Raw genomic sequence first — 19,275 nt, 5'->3', positions numbered from 1 at the left:
GCAGCTTGGCTTAGAACTAGTGAGTGGTTAAAGAGAACTTCTCAAAAGCACAGCACAGGCTGTGCACGTTGCAGGGTGTCACAGCAGTTCATTGTCGGCTGCTTGCTCGTTAACCTTTTCAGCAGACAGAAATGAGAGCATTAAATCATTACTGCTGATACTCACAGCTGAAGCAAAGATTTAAACCAAGATAATAAGGGACTCCTGTGCAACGTGGATCTCCTGTGAAATAGGGCTGTAAACACAAGATGAGTGGTTTTGTATGCTGAATTTCTTCTGATCTGGCTAAAGCACAAAAGAACTGATGCCAGGTTTAGTGGGTGGAGGTGTCTGTCCTATAACTGTCCCCCCTCCATCTCTCCCCAGGGTAACAGATGAAGATTTGCAGCTAAGCTGGATATTCAGCTGCTGCTGTGCCTAAGGCAAATGCAATAAATATGTCAATAGGAGAAAAAGACTCTAATCTCAGTAAGCAAATGGTGGTTTTAGTGCTATTATGATTGAAGCTTGAATACTGTGTCAGGTATTGGTGTTTGCAGATCGGGGCTGCTCCTGAAAGCCAAAACAGTTGGACCATTTAAAGACTTGTAAGGATAATAAAATGTTTAGAAAAAATGGGCCTTTCCAGTGAGGCACTTCTGTCTCTCATTCTACATAGAGCTAGTAAATGAAAAGATTTTATTGAGTTGCACTGAAAATTGCCCTAAAAAACTGCCTTAATATGAAATGATATAATAAGAGGTTGTTAACATTCAGCCCTGCAGATTGCTAAATTAGAAGTAGGTTAGATGTAAGTTACAAATGAGATGCACTTGTAATGATGAAGGAGAAAAAAAATACATATATGGAACAATGCAACTGGTGGTTTATACCATCTTTTAATCATACAGTAAAACGTTTTAATAGCTTTTCTTTAATAGGTGTGCTGTCAGGATGAATTCATTGCATCTCCAAGGTCTTTGTTCGGTAGATCAGATGGTCATGGATAAATCCTTGAGTTTCTCAACAAGTGTAATTTTACAAAGCTTTTTTTTAAAAAAGATAACTTGTGTTTTGTGCTTACTTATTTTCTCTTTAAAAAACAAAAATATTTTTACATAATTGATGAGATATCAATTTCTTTAAAGACCAGAGGAGCATCCTTTTTAGCCTGCCAGAGAATATAGGAAAGGAGACTTCCAGGTGGTTGGATCCAGCCTCTAAGACAACATCCTTCAGGACCAGCCACATAAAAGCTAAAAGCTGAATATGCATCTGTATTCATAAAATATTTCGGTACAGTGGCTAAATAGGAACATGGCATTTTATTTTGAGTCTGTGATAATCCTCATTTAGTTGCAAAGGTTGTTTTTCAATGACATGTGCTGCTTGGCTTCTTGGAGACTGTGGTCTGTGGTTCCTCGTGTGCTGCAAGCCTTCACTCTTCCCTGGAAGGAGAGATTGGTTTGTGAATTGAATATCTGAATTAATTTCAAGGGAATGCTGTTAGGCTGGAGTCAGCCAGCTCCTGCTACAGGAGAACAGGATTAAATTTCTTGTGGTCTGCTGCTTACCACAGCTCTGGAACAAGATCAGTGGCTGCAGATGGGGCAGAGTCTGAGCCTTTGGAGTTGTCCATGGAGCAATATTCTCATTTTACCTTGAGGCAGGAATAGGAAACTCACAAAACATTCCTGTTTTCTATGATTAGATGTTACCCTTGGAAGGAAGATTTAAAGTTGCGGCTCCATTTTTAAGAAAACATTCGTTAAAACAATGTAAAATGCATAGTTTTATAAAAGCAAATACAGTGGTAGAGAGATCTGATCCTCAGGGCATCCATAAATCAGAAAAAAACTATTACTGCTGAGATCCACAAAGCCTATTTGAGGACTGTAGTGCCCAGAACAATTTCAGTGCAGAAAGAAGCAATAATAGTGTTCTTTCTTTAAAATAAAGGTTTCCTGCTCCTTGATGAATTCATGTACATAACTGGTTTATTTGGCAAGTTTTCTTTGGCTGAGGAACTTTATTATTTTATAGCACCTCTAATGTAATTTCAGCTTGTTCCTGGTATGTTACAATCATCTGTGTCCAGTATTACAGAAACCTTGCTTGAAAAGGAGCTCTCAAGGCCATCTGCTCCATCCTCCCAATATCTACATGGGATAAAACCAGTTTTCTCTGAGAACTGATTAGCCTTTACAAAGTATGTAAGTTTGGCTATGATAAAGAATATGATGTGAAAGTAATTTTTCTTTCTGCCTGTTCAAACTGGCAGTTTGCTCCCTGCCAAGTAACACAGGGAGATACTTAAGAATATAAATGCAGAACACGAGTGATCCCTTGAAAGGATCAGTAGGAGCAGCAGCACTTGAAATATGATTCATTTTAGATTTCACTTTGAAGAACTACTTTGGAGCAGATAAAAAAGTAAGATTGGCTCATGTTGTATAGCTGCTGTAAATGTGGTTTGTGTGGCGGCACTCGAAGCATTCAGAAACTGAGTCGTAGGAGAAAAGTCAGTCCAGGCCTCCCTGATGTGAGGGCATCCTTCCCAACAGGACAGCTCTCCAGAATGCTCTCAAGCCTCTCATTTTAGTCCCAAACCAGATTAAAACCCTAACTTCGGGTTTTTTCTTCTTCAAATCTTAGTACTGGTTGAATTTCTCCTCTCTAGAGATTGAAATGCTATAGTGTGCTTCAAAAAGCACTACAGCATTTACACAGCAGAGAAAGCAAGTTTGTAAATGCAACCTGAAATGAGTAGCTACCTGAGTGTGTAATCTCAGTTTATGTCTCCGTGAAAGAAGTGTTTAAAGTGTGGCCTGAATCCACTCATTTTTCAGTGTTAGATGTTAAATGAAAAACCATAATTGAGAATAAAGCTAGGAGGTATCAAGCCAGAAAAGATTAGAGTAAGCTGGAAAGATGGGGCAAACTCAATGATAAGAAAGTTCCTAAAGTGACTCCACACTGATAGGAACACTTATTCTTGTGGTGTCTGGAAACACAAGGGAGTGGAATTGTTACTGTTATCTTTGGAATTGTAAAATATTTATTTCATTCATGCTGTTATGAATTGACATTTCTGTAGTGGTGGTGTTTGCTAAGATTAAGATACAAAATCAGCCTATAGAGGACTTTGTGTTTAATGGAAATAATTGAGAAATACCATACAAGTAACCTGCTAAGTGCACATATGCAATTTTGAGTATACCAATATGACCTTCAGGCTTCAGTTTCTTCTGTCCAACTTGTTTTTAGATCTAATGCATGTCAATTAATGGTAGAAAACACTCTATTGCACTAAATTGAAATAGAAGAAGGTGCCGTTTCAGGAAGCTGTTCAGTAAACTTGTCCCAGGGGTGCAGCATCTCTTCAGTTAATGCACTTGTGGGACTAATTTACAGTGGAACATGGAAGTAAGAAATCTTCACAGTGGTTGACTTAAATATAGCAGCAGTGCTGATGGTGTCAGTGCCCCATTTGGGAAGGTCCTGGTGCAGTAACAGGATCTGTGTGAGCACTGGCAGGGAGAGATCACAGCGGAAACAGCAGCTCAGGTGTTAAGGACAAATGCTGGGATATGATCAGGTCTTTCTTGAAGTTAAAAATACATATGCATGTTTTAGCTTCAGAGCTTTTCTCTGTTTAAATTCTGAGATGTAAGTGATTGTTTTCTGCCTGTGTGTATATATAATAACAGTAATAACATATTTTCTGGGGGTTATGTTTGCTGTTATTTTCCTGACATCTGTTGTGTGGGCATTTAATCAAATAGTCTGCTTCAAAACTAATAAATGCGGCAATAAAGCATTCCCAATAGACAAAAACTTAAAGATTTTAATGCACTTCTAAGTGTTTGTAGTAACTTAAATCTTTTGATAGTTATTAACTATAAATGGAATTTAGACATTAGTTTCTATCATGGTATAAAAATTAAAATCATAAATGGTATTTTCTAACCCACAGTTTTAGATGCTTTACTCATGTGGTTGCAGTTGTGGGCATTGTGTAGCCTAGTGGCAAGCAAGAATTTTTTGTGACTTAGTAAAAAAAAGCATGGAAACAATTAAACACATACAAACAAAAAATGATACATTTATCTTCATGTAACTCTCCAAATTAATTGTCACTGCAAATCTCTCTTTGATGGAAGAAAGCTCCGTTCACTCACTATGTGCTGGTTTGGATTCTGTGCAGGAGCTGCTGGGTTTTTTGCTGCCTGCAGTTCCTGTGTCTCCTTGGCTGCATCTCCTGTCTTGAGGCATTTCTTACATGTAAGATGGTTTTGCTCCTAAGCAGACAGCATGATGAGCACCTTTTAAATGTACCTTGCTATCTTTTTAAATACTGTGTTCTACTGGACTAAGGCATTCAGTATTTTCTCTGGTTTTTTTTGTGGTGTCTTATTGCCACTTTGATTTCACTCTTTAAGTGCATTTCAACTTTCTGTGTTGCTGTTTCATCATCTCCTCAGAGTAGTGCACTTCATTTTTGAAATTTTTCATGGGCTGCCTTTAAATTTTAGGTGTAATTCTCTTTGGTATTCAAGTTTCATCATGTTTTCCAGCCACATACATGAATTGTAACAATCTGTTGGTGAGAGCAGGGCTAATAAATTTATTAAGCCTCATTATTTCTTCTAATAGGTAGCAAAGCAGTGACCATCTGCCCCGATAATCTCTGCATCTGTTTCAGCTGCTACACCTGTGGTAAAGTTCAGTTTCTATGTGGATTTTGTACCCAGTGTGATAATTTATCACTCAACTTTGCCGTTTCCTTTAACCAAATAATGATGCAGACCTTTTTCTTAGGTTCAATTCAGTTTTTCTCTCATTTGTTTTACTGGTTCCCCTTCTCAATTTCCTCCCCTCAATTTGTGTTTGTTTCAGTTTTCATTAACCCCTTGATTTGTGTCCCCAGTCCATGTCCTTACAGACTTAATTCTTTCTTTCTAGTTCTTTGTGGTGGGTTATAGTTTCTGTTCTGAACTCGGATGGGCACCTCAGGTCCCAGTCACGATTATGTGCACTGAGATGACAATAGAAAAGCAGGCAGGAGCAATATAATCACTTTCAGTTTAATATAATGTATATTTTTTTAGTGTATAGTTTTTATATGTTCTATTAAGACCTTGAGACGGTAGTCATTGCTTGCAGCTCAAGACAGCCTTAGCATCTACTCTAAAAATGTTCAGCAACTGTGTCTAATGTGCCTTGGTGACAAAAATCAAGTGTCCTTTTTAATATTACATCTGGTGGTCTTTGCTTATCCACTTGAAAGCTTGGCTACTTCTTCTCTAAAGATTTAATAAAGAAAACATTCTGTAGAGTCTTCTTCATTTGCAGAGACAGTCACTGACACTGAGCTCTGAAATTCTGTAGGTGATGATGGTGAATTTTGCATGTAACACTTCATTTGTGCGTAGTGACCTGTATTCTGCTGCAGTAATTACACTCATTGCCTTCAGAATAATCTTTATCCTTCAGTTAGGTGAGCAAAGCATAATCCTGTTAATGAACAGGATGAGACAAGGAAAATGCTTTTGATTTGCATGTGGCATTCTTGGCAGCCAGCAAATGGCTTCAGATAATGTGCTTTATTAAGCAAGTATAGCCTTGCAGAAAAATTACGAGGCCAATGCAATTGTAGAGCTATTTTTTCTTCTGTTTCTAAATGTATTTCTTTATTGTTACAGATATTTCAAGACTTCCCTTGCCAGCAGGTAAGTTCTCTTTTTTTCAGTTATGTCTTGATGTGACAGCAGTTAGCTTTTAAGGGCTTGCTTACAATATAGTCATGCTTTTATATAATCAGAATATCAGTTCTTACTGGCACTGTCATGGTACTTAGTCATGTGGGGATCTGAGGTCAAAACAAAACCTGTTGATGTACAGATTTTTTTCCATTTCAATGGTGTATTTTGACAAGGGGAGGAGGTAACTGAGGTGTATTTATAGGACGTTGTTAAATATGTGTGTGAGATAGTTAATGCTTCAAGCAACTCAGCACAACGTGGGATATAGCTGGCAGGGGAGCAGATTAGGAGCAGCCACAAAGGGTATTAGTGATGGTTCAGAAGGACAGAGTGCAAGGAAATGGGGTTGTGGGGTTTATGGGTGGAAGGAATCCCCCCAGGTTATAATAGGGATGGTGACACAGTGTTCACTTGGCTGGAGTTACAGGTGGCTTGTGTCCAATCTGCTCTATTGGACTCTTCTATTAGTGGTGTTTAAAAATTAAAGCAAACCCCCTAAACCTAAAAATAGACAACAAAGCCCTGCAAAAACACGGACCTCACCAAAAAAACTCAACCCTGCTAACCTGATTTTTAAAAATAACATTTTTTGCTAATTGCTTGTTACATTTGGCCTTTAACAAAGTTTTAAAATTCATGCATTCGTTTGTGCTGTGGGCTGGAGTTGTGATGCAGAGCTCAGAGTGAGGATGTCTCCTGTTCCATGGCAGGTAGAATTCGTCCATTTATTCCCTGTTTGTAATGTGGACTCTGGAATCCTGTCTGAAGTGCACTTTTACTCCTGATTGATCAAGGGATTGGATATTTGCTGTTAGGCCTGCTGCCTTTTATCCTTGGCCTCTGCCTTGATGATGATTTTGCTTATGTATCCATTCTTTCATTTCTTCTTGCGATATTAACACCCGCTCTGAAGGTAGCTGCTCTTTCCTGTTGAAATCAAATAGCAATTTCAGTTAAAAGCTTGATAGCTGATATGTTGTAGTCTTTCCCACAAGAACTTCAGAGCAGCTCTTCTGCAAAAGAAATGTCATGTTTTCTTGAAGCAGTGAAGAGACGTTTAAATGTGGAAGTTCTCTTTATAGGACGATATCTTTAAAATTATTTTGAATGCTGAGAGTAGTTGTCAAGCTGGCACTTACGGGAAGTACTGGAAAAATAAATACCTGGTGTTTTGGTCAGGCTGACAGAAAGATAAGAATTGTTGTTAGGTTTTTTCCTGCAGCTTCTAGGACGAGGATGTGTGATTAAACCTTTTCTGAGATGATATTTGGGACTTTAAGAGTTTGGCTGGCATGAATCTGAGTCACAATGAGATTATTCTTTTCCATTTGAGTCTGTGTGTGGGAGTGTCCTCATTGTACTCCTTAACTGTGTCTTGCAAGTACTGATAGAGGGTAAAAGTTTTCCCAGGATTTTCAAAGGATGAGCTTTTCCCATGGCATGGTAAAAGGCCTTTTAAGAGGATATAAAAACTACACACCATGGCTTACCTGTAGCAGAAATTTCGCAGTACCTTCTAGTAAGGGAACTAAGGAAACTTACTTTAAAAGAAATGCTTAAAATATTGCCAGAAGGGAGGGCTGGAATCTCACAGAGGCCTGAATTGTCCTGTGGTATTACAGTATTTTTATTAATAACCATGAAAATGGACTTGATTTGTCTTTTTCTGCCAGTAACACATCAACACAAAAAGAGTTACAAGCATACTGGATGATATGATTAAAATTCAAAAGAAATTTGATAAATTGGAAAAGCAGCTTTGATAAAAGATATAATTGAATAAAGATGAGGTTCTGTATTTAGATGGGAAGTTTTAATCAGCAGAATTCATATTTGCAATAAATAATGGTGTTTTCTTATTTTGAGTTTTAAAGAACTTTTTTTCTCCCAAGTGCCACTTTCACCTGTGGACAATAGATGTCACTACAAATGTTCTCACTTTTGCCACCTGATTTTAGTGCTCTAAATTTTCATCATTGTATGGTGATGGGGGGCTTTTGCAGTGTTTGAAGACTTTGCAGTTAGGAGACTACTTCAGGTGTCTGCTTTATCATAGTGTCTTGTTTAAGGTTGGATTATACATAAATTTGGTAGTCAGTGGTATATCAAGGTCATCCAGAACACTTATTTCATAGCAAAACCTTGTAAAGAAGGATTGTTACTGTGCTGGAGAATGCATTAGTTGATGAGGTCGTTAGTTAAATCATTACTCAGGAGAGTTATCCTGAATTAATCTGTATCACTGCTTTGAAGTTCATGGGTAACTTGGGTTTTTACCGCCTTGTAATTTAGGCCATGGAGATGAGCACAGAGAATTTTTGGAATGTGAACCAGGAGGGGCTTGGAGAACAATTTTCTAAAATATGACACTTTTGAATGTGGATAGAGAACACAGTTCTCCTCTCTGTTAGTGAAGTTCTCTTGCAACACAAGTGTGTTCACAGCATGCCTGAGGGCATGAAAACTTGTTTCCTCTGGTAAATGCAGTTAAACTTTTTTCTGTTGACACTGTGGGGATTAAAAACAATCCCTCCTGGATTTTGTCTTGTTCTGAATTTAAAACAGTTCTAGCATGTGTGTGATATAGGTGACTTCTCCTAAGACCTGCTCCTGTGTTTCCTGATCCTATAGTGCAAATATATCTTCATTACCAGAATCTAGAAATAGTAAGGAAGCAAGAAACTGTATCAAAGAACTAGAGGAAAATAAGGACAAATATAAAAAACAGGCATATACTGGATTTTTGGTTAAAAATTAAGTAAAACATTATGCCAAGATTGAATCACAGGTACAGTTGTTTGTTTTTAATGACTCCTCCAGATAACATCTGGTGAGTCAAATAAAATCTTGCTAACTCCTAACATAAAGTATCAAAAAATTTATAGGAAATACACATTTTTGCCCAATTCTAATTCCAGATATGTAGCATATTTTAAGTCTGGTGGTTTTGTGTTCACTTTTTTGCAGTATAACGTACGATTTAGGTAAGCACTATTTGCACACTGTCAGTGTTACCTTGAAATATTAAATGGTTCTGTAACTATTTTTACTTCCAAGTCCTCATTTAGGACAAAAAAAAAAGTTACACAATTTCAGCTCAACCTAAAGATGTTTCTGAATTAAAGGCATGTCCTCATTCAGTCTGTTGGTGTGTTTGGCCTTGCTGCTTACACAGGGCCTGCTCATGATCCACTTAATGAAATCAGATTTATCTCCTGGCACTTTCCACTTTGGAACAACCTCCTGCTTCCCCTTCCTCTTACCCACTGGGCAGGAGATGGAGTGTTTAATGCTGTGCTGTGTAATAGATATTCCTTCCCCTAAACCTACACCTGCCTGTGTGATGGACTTAAATACAGCAAGCAGAATTTCCAAAACCCCAAAGGGCTGGGTACTTCCTACGATGTTAGAAGATGGAAAATTAAAAATCGGTTGAGGTATTGCCAGAGTTGCAGTAGGCAAGAATTGACAGAATTGAGGTTATGCAGAATTCTTAAAATAAATGTTCACATGTATTACAGAGGGTAATAAATTATGCAACGATTATTCATGCAGCTGAGAATAAACTCAGTAGCATGAGCAGAGAACTGTTGTTAATATCCCTGTTTAAAGGGGGGAGAAAAGGTAACCAACTGTGTGGGCAGAAGTAAAATAGTACAAAATAGTGGCTTTTTGATTTGTCACTTCAGTTTTAAGTTAGAATTAAATACAAGCTGCACTAAGACTGAATAGTTCCTCTCATTTTAGAATGCCTGACATGGTGCTGAAGGGATTGCACAAAGAAACCTGTACCTTTTCTCTAAAATTTCACAGTAAATTTTCAGTAATTCCTTCTAAAATCAGATTTTTTTTTTTGCTAAGATTCTTTGAAAATGTTCCTAAGAATTCTGATTTTTAAGAAATAATAAACTTAGCTTTCATATATTTGTAGTGGCTTGGATTATAATGATTTTATTTGTGTGATCAGTATGGAACTGAAAACAGTTTATGACAGATTAGTGCTGTCAAGTTAGAATAGCTGCCTGAATGTCCTGTACAGCTCTGTAAAAGTAAGAGGACTTTTCTTTTGATGCAGATATGACCTGTAGCTTGAATTCCTTTCAGTACAAGCAAGTCGGGTGTTATTTCTAGATTTCCAAATCCCATATCACAAAACTGCTTTTACCATTGGATGAAGTTATTGCTGACAAAGCATAAGTGTCACTTGGAAGAAGTTTCTCGTTATTTGTGCATTAAATCTTCCTATTTTAGAATTCTGTTTAGTTTTAATAGGTTAATTATGTATACTTCATAAAATGCTTTTTCTTGTTGTTCTATACCTCTGATATTAGGAAAACCAATGTATTTATCCTTTGTAAACTGTCACTGTTGAATATCTCATTTTTTATGTTGAAGGCTTGGCAAGGTGACAGCTTAGACCTTGACATGAAATCTGTGTATTTGCCAACCTTTACAGTGAAACTTTCTTGGCTTATTTTAACTGGGCTTTTGACACTGCCCTCTTCCCTGCATTTCTGTATTTTATAGCTAGTTGCCCACACAGGGCAAGAGCAACAGCATGATTTGGTAAGAAAAATGTGTTTATTAGTGAGGTTGACCTGTGTAGTAATATTGACATGATGAAATATATTAAACCCCTCAGGAAACTGTAAGTTAGCTAAATTGTAGTGTTTTTCCCTTAGAAATTTGAGCCTGACAGTCCAGACAGTTTCCAGGCTATTTCTCTGTGGATTTATTTAGTCCATAACGTCATCAATTTTTCTATTATGGTGCTGTCATGGGGGACAGTGTTGAAAGTCTTGCTGAAGTCAAGAGAAATGACAATTCTACAACTACCAAGCTTGCATTTTAATCAAAGTTTATTAGGTTGTTCAGGCATGTTTTCCCTTTCATAAATTCTTGCTGACTATTTCTAATCACCTTTTTGTTCTCATTTGATTAGAAGTGGCTTCCATTGTTGTTACTTCCATGACTTTGTCAGTAATGGAGGTAACGGTGACCAGCCTTAGTCATTCAGACCCCCCTCTCTTCAAGTTCCATTTGCTTTCTTCCAGCAGTCAGGAACATCCCCCATTTCCCAGGGCAGCCTGTGAAATTATTTATACCTAAAAAACTTGCCCTGGCTGCAGTATGTTGTTTTTTTGGGAGAGTGTATAGGGATAGAGAAAAAAGGAGGAGAGGCAGTAGAAGAAAAGAAGTTTCAATATAGAAAATTGAGAGTAGTATTAAAAAAAATAAAATCAGGATATAAACCAGGTGTATTGGGAATGATGTGGCATCCATGGTATCTGCTCTTGACTGATTTTATGCTCAAAGAAAGTGAAATTTGCTATATTGGTCACTTAAGCATGAGGAGGCAGTAAGATTTGATGACATGACAGGTCCTTTGAGGTCTCTGTCCTGTGTCCATATAAATCTTAACAAGTTGCATCAATAAAGTCTGACACTTACAAATAAACAAAAAAATAAGCAGTTCAGCACATTCCTGATAATTTCCTGTAGCTCTGGCTCCCAGGGTTTTGGAGACATCCACACTGCTGTGAGGATTGTTCTTGATTATTCCTGGGCAGTCATCTCCAAGTGGAATCATTCCAGTAATCAAGGGATGCATCATATGCAAATGTACCACTTGAATGTATAGTATCTATGATATTTTTCTTTGTTTTAATTAATTTCTCATTTAGAACAAATAGGACCTTTTTTTCTGCTTCCTTAGAAATTGTTATTATAAATGATGTCTTCTGGAATTATGCTGTTTGGAGGAATAAGGATAATTTTCCTAGGGAAAATTGTTCTACTTCTTTTTGCAAGTGGCAGAAAGAGGTGTGGCTGTTCCACCCTGGATAACCTGAAATATCCTGAATTATAGTTATGCAGTTCAGCTTAGAATGAACTCAGCTGCACACACCCTTCATTCTTTTAGATACTGTATGTGATTTTATTCCTAGTTTGGAAAGTTTGTTTTAGAAATAATAAGATTATATTTATTTTCTCGCTGAGGATGATGGACAAGAAAATCGAGCCTCTATGTCATGTGGGCACCTGGTAACAGTCCTCAGCCAGGTTTGCCAGGGAGAGATTTGTCAGTCTTCCATCTGAGAGGTGGCTAATTTGTCTTGTGTGGTTAAGGGTGCAAGGACTGGGGATCATTCAGTGCTTTATTTTAAACACACTAACAGTTGGCATTCTTTAAAATCTTCTGGCATCTTCTTTAAAAAAATAAAATAAAAAGGCAAGTTACAGAGCTTTTGGACAAAATATAAAAGAAGAAACCCTTGAAAATTCTTAGGGGTTTATTTTTTTGTGGGGAGGAAGGGACACCTTGGACAGAAACTATTGAATCTGAACTAGAGATTTTTGTTGGTACAATATCAGAGGAATTGCAGCGGAACTTAGAGCTCTGTAGTACATGCTGTCAAAAAATAAATAACTTGTAGTAATGTTTTACTTGGAATAGGATGCTTATGTACTCTAAGAAGATGTTTACCTGTTTTGGTGTCAGAGGAATACAGAGCAAAAATGGTTCCTTGTGGGTTCTGTGCTGTTAAATATGGGTGGATATCCAAGACCTGGCAGTTCACGCTCAGCTGAGGCATTCTGTAAATGAGGAAAGTTCATTGCACTCTGAGCAGCCACACAGACGTTCCTGCTGGCAGACTGGCTGGTGGTGGTTGTGCAGAAACAGCTGGAGGGATGTTGGCAAGGGTTATTCAAATGATGTACTTAGAGATCTGAGTTAAAATTTTGTCTGGACTCTGTTTCAAAGTTACAAAAATGGGACATGGTGTGGTTGCACATTTTAAAAGGATTTTTTAAGGGTTTTTGCTAAGTGGTTAGGAGTTTCAGGATTGTTCTTTACTTTTGCTGTAGCAGGTTGTTTTTTTTATTTGTAAAAGCTTTTGTATAGGCAAGGTGGGTAGATGTGTATCTGCTACGAGTGATTGGAGAATTCATCTATCTTCTTCTACAGGAGAAAAAACAAATCCAAGAACAGAGCCAGCCTCGCACATGGAGGGCAGTGCGCTATAATCAGGAGATCAGGATATTGGGAATGAGATTCTGCTGCTCCTTTACAGCACAAAACCTTCAGTGGCAGTCACTGAAAGTGTCTTGTTCTGGTGCAGAATTACTTAAGAAGAAGATGAAATTTGGCAAACTGAGGAGTCCAATAATTATGGTTCCTAAATAAATGTTCTTTAGTCTGTTCTGCTGATGCCCATGCATTCACTGTTTTTTACAACTGTTCCACAGAAAGTGCAGTTTCTGTGAATTTCTATAACCCCTTGCTATAGTGTTGGAGTGTGTTACTACCCAAAGTCTTCATAGCAACAGCTGTGGAGTAAAGGAAGGGTGAGGATAACAAGTGTGACCGAAAGAAAAAATCTGAAAATCAAGCTGGATCTTGTGTAGTTGGCTTATACAAAATGTTAGTTCTTAGTGTGTGTTTTGTTCTGCAAGACCGGGGAGTGGCTTGGGATCTTCTCCCAAAATACACATGAGCTTGTTTGAAGAGGAACATCAGTGACTACAGTGAACCAAGAGGAAAAACATTGCATGGTGAACTTTAATCAACTACTTTGTTGTGATTTAGGCCTAAAATGACCATGAATAAAGGATTATATGATCTATCCTTTAGTTTATTTTTACATCCTTGACAGCTCTTAATGTATAGTTTGAATGCACTCTTAGCTCATAACTTACTTGTGCTGGCTTTGTTTGCACAGCAGAAGACTGGGAAAAGGAAGTAATAACAAAAATTGATACCTATGGCTCCCTCCCCCTTCCCTTTTTTATTTTCAGAAGAAAATATTAGATTTAATATTTAAAATAAGAACGTATTTAAGAAAATACCCCATCACCTTCTGATAACTGTGGTTTGTCTTGCAAGCCTTTTCCCTGGGGATCACTAATTTGAACATGAAAAATTGGAAAAATTCTTTTGTCAGGTGTAAAGCTGATGTTTTTAAGGTTTCATGTTTTCATATGGAAGGGTCAAACTTAACAACAACAAAGTCTGTTCTTGTAGCAAGTACATTTTTCCTCAGGCGTTTACTCTGACGAAGGGTCGAGATAACAGAAGAGGGCTATTGAATGCCTGTGCTTCCATTAATGGGCTGGAATTACACTTCAGATGGATGTGAAACTTCTTAAGAAATTCTTACGTTGTTTAACTCTGGCACAAAGATGTTTTCCAGATTATATCTTTGTGCACTAATTATTCCTTTAAGAAGACCTTTAGAAGATCTTTAAAGTTTCTGGTTAATGTCCATTCAGATGACTTACTAGAATGGTTTCACTTGGTTTGATTTTTTTTTTTTCCATGGCAATCTGGGAGTTATCTGTGATAACTCTTTTTATGAAAGGCTTAATACAGAGAAATACTGAAACTGTATTTCCAGGATTAATAGACTTCATGTTGTGATTCACATTGTCTTCAGATGTCCTAGTGGAGCAAATTTTTATGGTTTTGAAGAGCAGCTGGACTGATATCTCTGATCTCCACTACAGATCTCTTCTCTGTGGTGACCAGTGACAGGATCCAAGGGAATGGCTGGAGCTGTGTGAAGGGAATTTAGGTTGGATATTAGGAAAAGATTCTTCACCTAGCTCTCAGGCACATGGTGGGATTGTTTGGATAGTCCTGTGCTGGGCCAGGAGTTGGACTTGATGATCCTTGTGGGTCCCATCCAACTCAGGGTATTTTATGGTACTAAGGAAAGGTTAGAATGTTATGAAGACTTTTAATCCCAGTAAAAAATTATTGATGAACATTGAAATTCCTGCTCATTGTTCCCTAGTCATCTACGTGCCCTCCAAGAACTGGAGTAAAAGGTATTATTGAAACTTGAGGCTTTGCAATAGAGAAGGGTGAGGGAGCCAAATGATACACTGAGGTGTTACAGGTAGTGACTACCACTGAGGTTCTGGAAGCATCCCTAACATAATTACTGAGATTTTTGTATAGAATTTTTAAAAATAGAGTATTAAATAGAAATTCTAAGCATAGTGATCAGGCTTTGTCTAATGACCTGTGTCCTTCAAAACTTGAGGAATAAAAAAATTGTGTCCTATCCCAAGTGCAATGTGACTTAAGTAATTCCTTGAAGATATTTAGCCCATTAAGATGGCAGTTTCACATCTTCTTCTGCAATTTAAAAGTCTTACTATGCATTTATTTCGGGGTCCTTGAAGTTTCCTACTCGCAGTTTATGATGCTTCTTCATGTCTGTGTGGCAGGACAAGGTTAATATTCTTCCTCTGTTTATGCAGTCACTGATATTCTTTTGTCCTGGTCTCATGTTCACTTAAAAGCTTTAGTACTGAGTCTTGAATGCATCAAATGGGATTGTGGAGAGCAGTACCAGAGATTTTTGGAAGCTGTGCTCTGCAGCTCAGAACTGCACAAGAGATGAGCTCTTGGCCCTGTCAGATGATGTTACATGCTGACATTGTTGGCCCTGTGATGTTTGGTAAAGTAGGTCATTTCAGGCTGCTATCAGAAAGGGTTTTTTTTATAGTTTTTTGATGTTTTGTTTACCATCTGAAGACATAGGATACTTATTTAACACCCCTGCCTCAGATCTGAAGGAGGGCTGTGCCCAAACATCTCTTTCCTAGCTGTTTCAGTTGATTTTCTACATCTTGGTCTTACCTACTTTCATTTTTATATCAGCATTCTTGCACATCTGTTTTCAGCTTCACCAAAGCCTCTTGTGCTGAAGATACCAAGTTTCTGGGTAAAGCTTACTATGCTGAAAGCTCAGCTGAGTTTGGAGTTACAGAGCAGAGGTTGCATTGGTCTGCTCATAAATTTACTGCTATGAAAGGATGCAGAGAGGGGATATGTGCTGCCTTTGACACACTGAATGCTGTTCCATCCTGTAACAGCTGGTTACCTCCACTAACTTGAGCTGCATTTGGTGGTGAGCTCCTGGAAACCTTTTTTAAAATGAAGCAACAAGTTCTTGTGTTTCTGAGCTCTTTGATACCACTCTGCAGGCGTTTTCCTAGGTAAACAGAACTTGTTCAGCAGAACTGTGCAGTCTTGTGTAATTGGAGGAGCAAGTGCGGCTATTTAAGGTGGTGGATTTGCTTTGAATAAAAGATTTTGTATTAGCTGGGGATGACCTTTGATTCCCTGAAAAAGCATAAAATGACTGCCTGAGGAACTGCTCCTTGAAAGTTTATTGCTGGTCTCATGAAGCAGCGATGTAGCTGAAAGCACCTGAAAAGTGAATGTCCCTTCTTGGTACAGAACAGGAAGAGTGTTGATTAAAGTGAATAGGAATTGAATTTTCTGTGGCTTAGAGGCTCAGCTGCACCTGGCCTCTACTAGAGGTTCTCCTAAACAAAGCATCAAACTATTTTTAGGAATTTTTCAACCCTGGTTTTGCTAATTACAGAGGGAAAGAGGAATTTGTGCCTATTTAACAATATTTTCTTTTTTTTTTAAATCTGCTTTTCTGTGCTTGATAGCTCAGGAACTGAATTTGCTTGTAATAGAGCAGCCTTAATGTTTGTGTTATAAAACTTTAAAAAGATGTTCTGTAAAAATTAATAATTAATTTTTAATTTTCTGCCTTCTTAGACTTGAAGGGTATCAGCACTGGCTTGTTGATTTATTCTGTGACTCTGGAATATTAAACTTAAATAGCTCTTTGTTTCAGCCTATAAGAGTTTGTTTATACATAAGGGATTTATGCTATGCTCATCCTTCACTAAGAAATACAATATGAACTGTTCCACCAGTGTGTTTTCATATATAAATGGAATAATACTGCATTATTGTGAGGTCCTGGACTACTGTTTTATTCAGTTTGTAATTGCATTTAATGGCTTGGGAGTCTGAGGAGTTGCTGATGTTGTATCTGTGTTTTATGTAACACTGGGAGTCAGGTTCAACTTTTGCCAAAAACGTTGTTTGCAACTAAAAGTGTTTCGATGAGGTGTTATCTTAACTTTGTGTTTGGCATCTGGAGGAGAAGCAGGACAAGGAAGACGTACGGGTAACACCATGTCTGGTAAATAACTGGCCCTGCATGGCTGCATTGCTTTCTTCAACTGCACACTGAAGAGATTTGCTGACCCATAAGCAACTTAATTTTCCTATATCCTTCTTAGAAGATTTGGCTAATTATTTCTAGGTTACTGGTTATTATTTCTAGGTTACCCTTGAATTGATAAAGGTGGATTTTAAGAAATGTCTGTAAAGTCAATGGACCCACTCATGGATCCCTTCCACTGAACAAAAGAAATCCTCACAGAATGCAATTCCTTTAAACGGCATCAAAGGGCTGGGATCCTTCCTCTTCAGATACCTTCTACTCTGTTCACCTCTTAAATGGAAGGTTTTTGCCATAAAAAAGGAAGTTTTATAAGGTTAAGAAAGGTTCTGGTGACTATTTGGATTGCTTTGTCTCACTCCTTCTCCAGTCACCCCACATCAGAGGCTGAAGATATGCAACACAAACTGATAAGCACAGTGAATCTGTCACAGACCAAAATGATCAGATTTTACTTTGCAGTAAAATAAAGAATAGCATATGTAGGATTCACTTTTTCTCTTTTTTTCACCTCTTCTCTCCAAGTCTCCATAAAGCAGATTTCAGCTTTAAGCAATGGAATATGGAATGAACTTTTCAAAGATGTCTTGAGGACAGAAATGGTTTTGTTGGGTGGATTTTTTTTTTTGTAAATAGCCTTGAACAAGAAGAAACAGAGATTTTGAATCAGTGTCCTAAGGAAAGAGTAAGTTTAAACATTTTTCAGCTTTCATGGCATTGACTTTATCCTTCTCGACAGTAAAGCCTTCAAAAAGTAAATGGAAGGAAGTGGGAGAAGATGAGCAGCTTAGTCCACCCACAAAGAAATCTGCTACAACTTTGATGCCTGAAAACTAATACAGCCCATATGGGTTTAAAAAATGGCTGATCTTTATTTATGGAATAATAAAGTTAACTTAGTGGCCCTTTTAACATCTGTTGTCTTAACAGCATAGGCTGGGAGGCTGCATTGCTGCCTGCTCTGCTGCACAGCATCAGAGGATCCCTTGGCAAGGGGAGCTATGGGAAACCTCATTAACACTGCATTCCTCCTGCTCTCTCCCAACACCCTGATCTGTTTTGCTCCCCACCTCACTACTACCAATAGGTTAAGGTTTGTAAGTAAACCCAGTGAATTCTGTCAACTACTATTTTAAAATGTAACTCAATCATAAGGCTAAACAGGTGACCATGATTCAGAAGGTCACAAAGTGTTGTTTTAAAACTTGGGTATTTTTGGGAATACCCAAGATTATCCTACTATTAAGCTTACCAAATGAGAATGCAACAGTAAATTCAGTATTGGACTGACTTTTTGCCAGAATAATGTCTTAAGCAGAGATCCTCAGCAGTTTATATTCTAGAATGAGTTTATGTAAGTGCTCTCTATCTTTCTTCTTCAGGAGAAAAATGGCCTAATGTAGTCTGGAGAATGGAATTAGAGTTTGTTCATATTGCAAAGTTTAAAATGAATTCATAGAGGTGATGCTGCTTCTTAGTTGTGCTGAATCATTTCTGTTGAAAAACTGGGCTTAGATTTTGACACTTAAAATAAAATATTATTTTTCTTTCCATTGTGCCTGTCAGAGTGCCTAGAGTTAAATAAGAAAGACCATCTCTGGTGGCAGGATAATGATGCTGGAGCTTCTCAGTCTCCAGAGACCCTTGGAGGTCATGGAGCCCATTACCCTGTTCTGCTCTGTGCCCTTTTGCAAAGGATGTTCAGCAGGAAACTGAGCTGGAGAAGGTGTGGGTACAGAGGAAAGGAGCTGCTTGGGGGCAGGGGTGGTAGATTTAGAGACCAGGTAATCCAAGGAAGATTTCCAAAACAGCCGTAGCAAACCTGAGTTTAGAGTAAAGCAGATGTCAGGAGTTATCATTTTGGATTTGTTATAATTACAATGCACCATTTTTCAGTAATTCCGATGAACAAAGGTGATGTTTGTTTGACTTTGGCTAAGAGGAAACTTAGAGTAGATAATAATAATATTCTCCACTCTTAAATAATGCATACACCCAAAGAATAATTAGAATATTTAGAAAAAACTCACACAAAGCTAATTTGGGGGAATGAAGATGAATGCAGATTACAGTGCAGTTACAGTGTCTGGACAGCATGTTTGGGGAATTCTGGATACAAACATGGAAAAGCAAATTAATTTGGATGCAGAAAATTGTCACTTGATTAATAATCATGTTTTAATTTTTAGATCATTCATCAGGCACTCTCAGTTTACAGACTGCAGTTGTCATCGTAGAAAGCATTTGTGGCTTTACCAAAAAAATCCTGCACTTGGTCTGAGGGTAAACTTTGTTTGAAGACTTTATCAGCAAGATGAATACAATGAGCTCTTCTTCCATCTCTTACATGAAGATCTCCTTCAAAACAATGCCTTTGGTCTTCAGCTTCTAGTAATTGCTAGAGTGATAAACCAGTAGTCCATGAAGTGGCCAAGACTATGAATTATTGAGTCCAAAATAATAATAAA

At 37.7% G+C, this 19,275-nt stretch overlaps 1 protein-coding gene across 3 annotated transcripts in view; it reads left to right on the top strand.

Annotated features, from left to right (window-relative positions):
• Positions 1–19,275, top strand: part of PTK2 (protein tyrosine kinase 2) — a 190,985-nt gene that overhangs the window by 34,582 nt on the left and 137,128 nt on the right. For 2 of the 3 annotated variants that reach the window (XM_033512470.1, XM_033512471.1), the window contains exon 3: positions 5,685–5,711. The gene's annotated coding sequence lies outside the window, so the exon portion shown is untranslated. Of the gene's footprint in view, positions 1–4,635; positions 4,699–5,684; positions 5,712–19,275 lie in introns of those variants that run through there. The other variant, XM_033512472.1, reaches the window with a different exon arrangement.

This window comes from Parus major, chromosome 2 (genome assembly GCF_001522545.3).
Source record: "Parus major isolate Abel chromosome 2, Parus_major1.1, whole genome shotgun sequence".
Lineage (NCBI taxonomy): Eukaryota > Metazoa > Chordata > Aves > Passeriformes > Paridae > Parus > Parus major.
The sequence above is the reverse complement of the archived record's forward strand: the minus strand, read 5'-3'. Positions and strand labels throughout refer to the sequence as shown.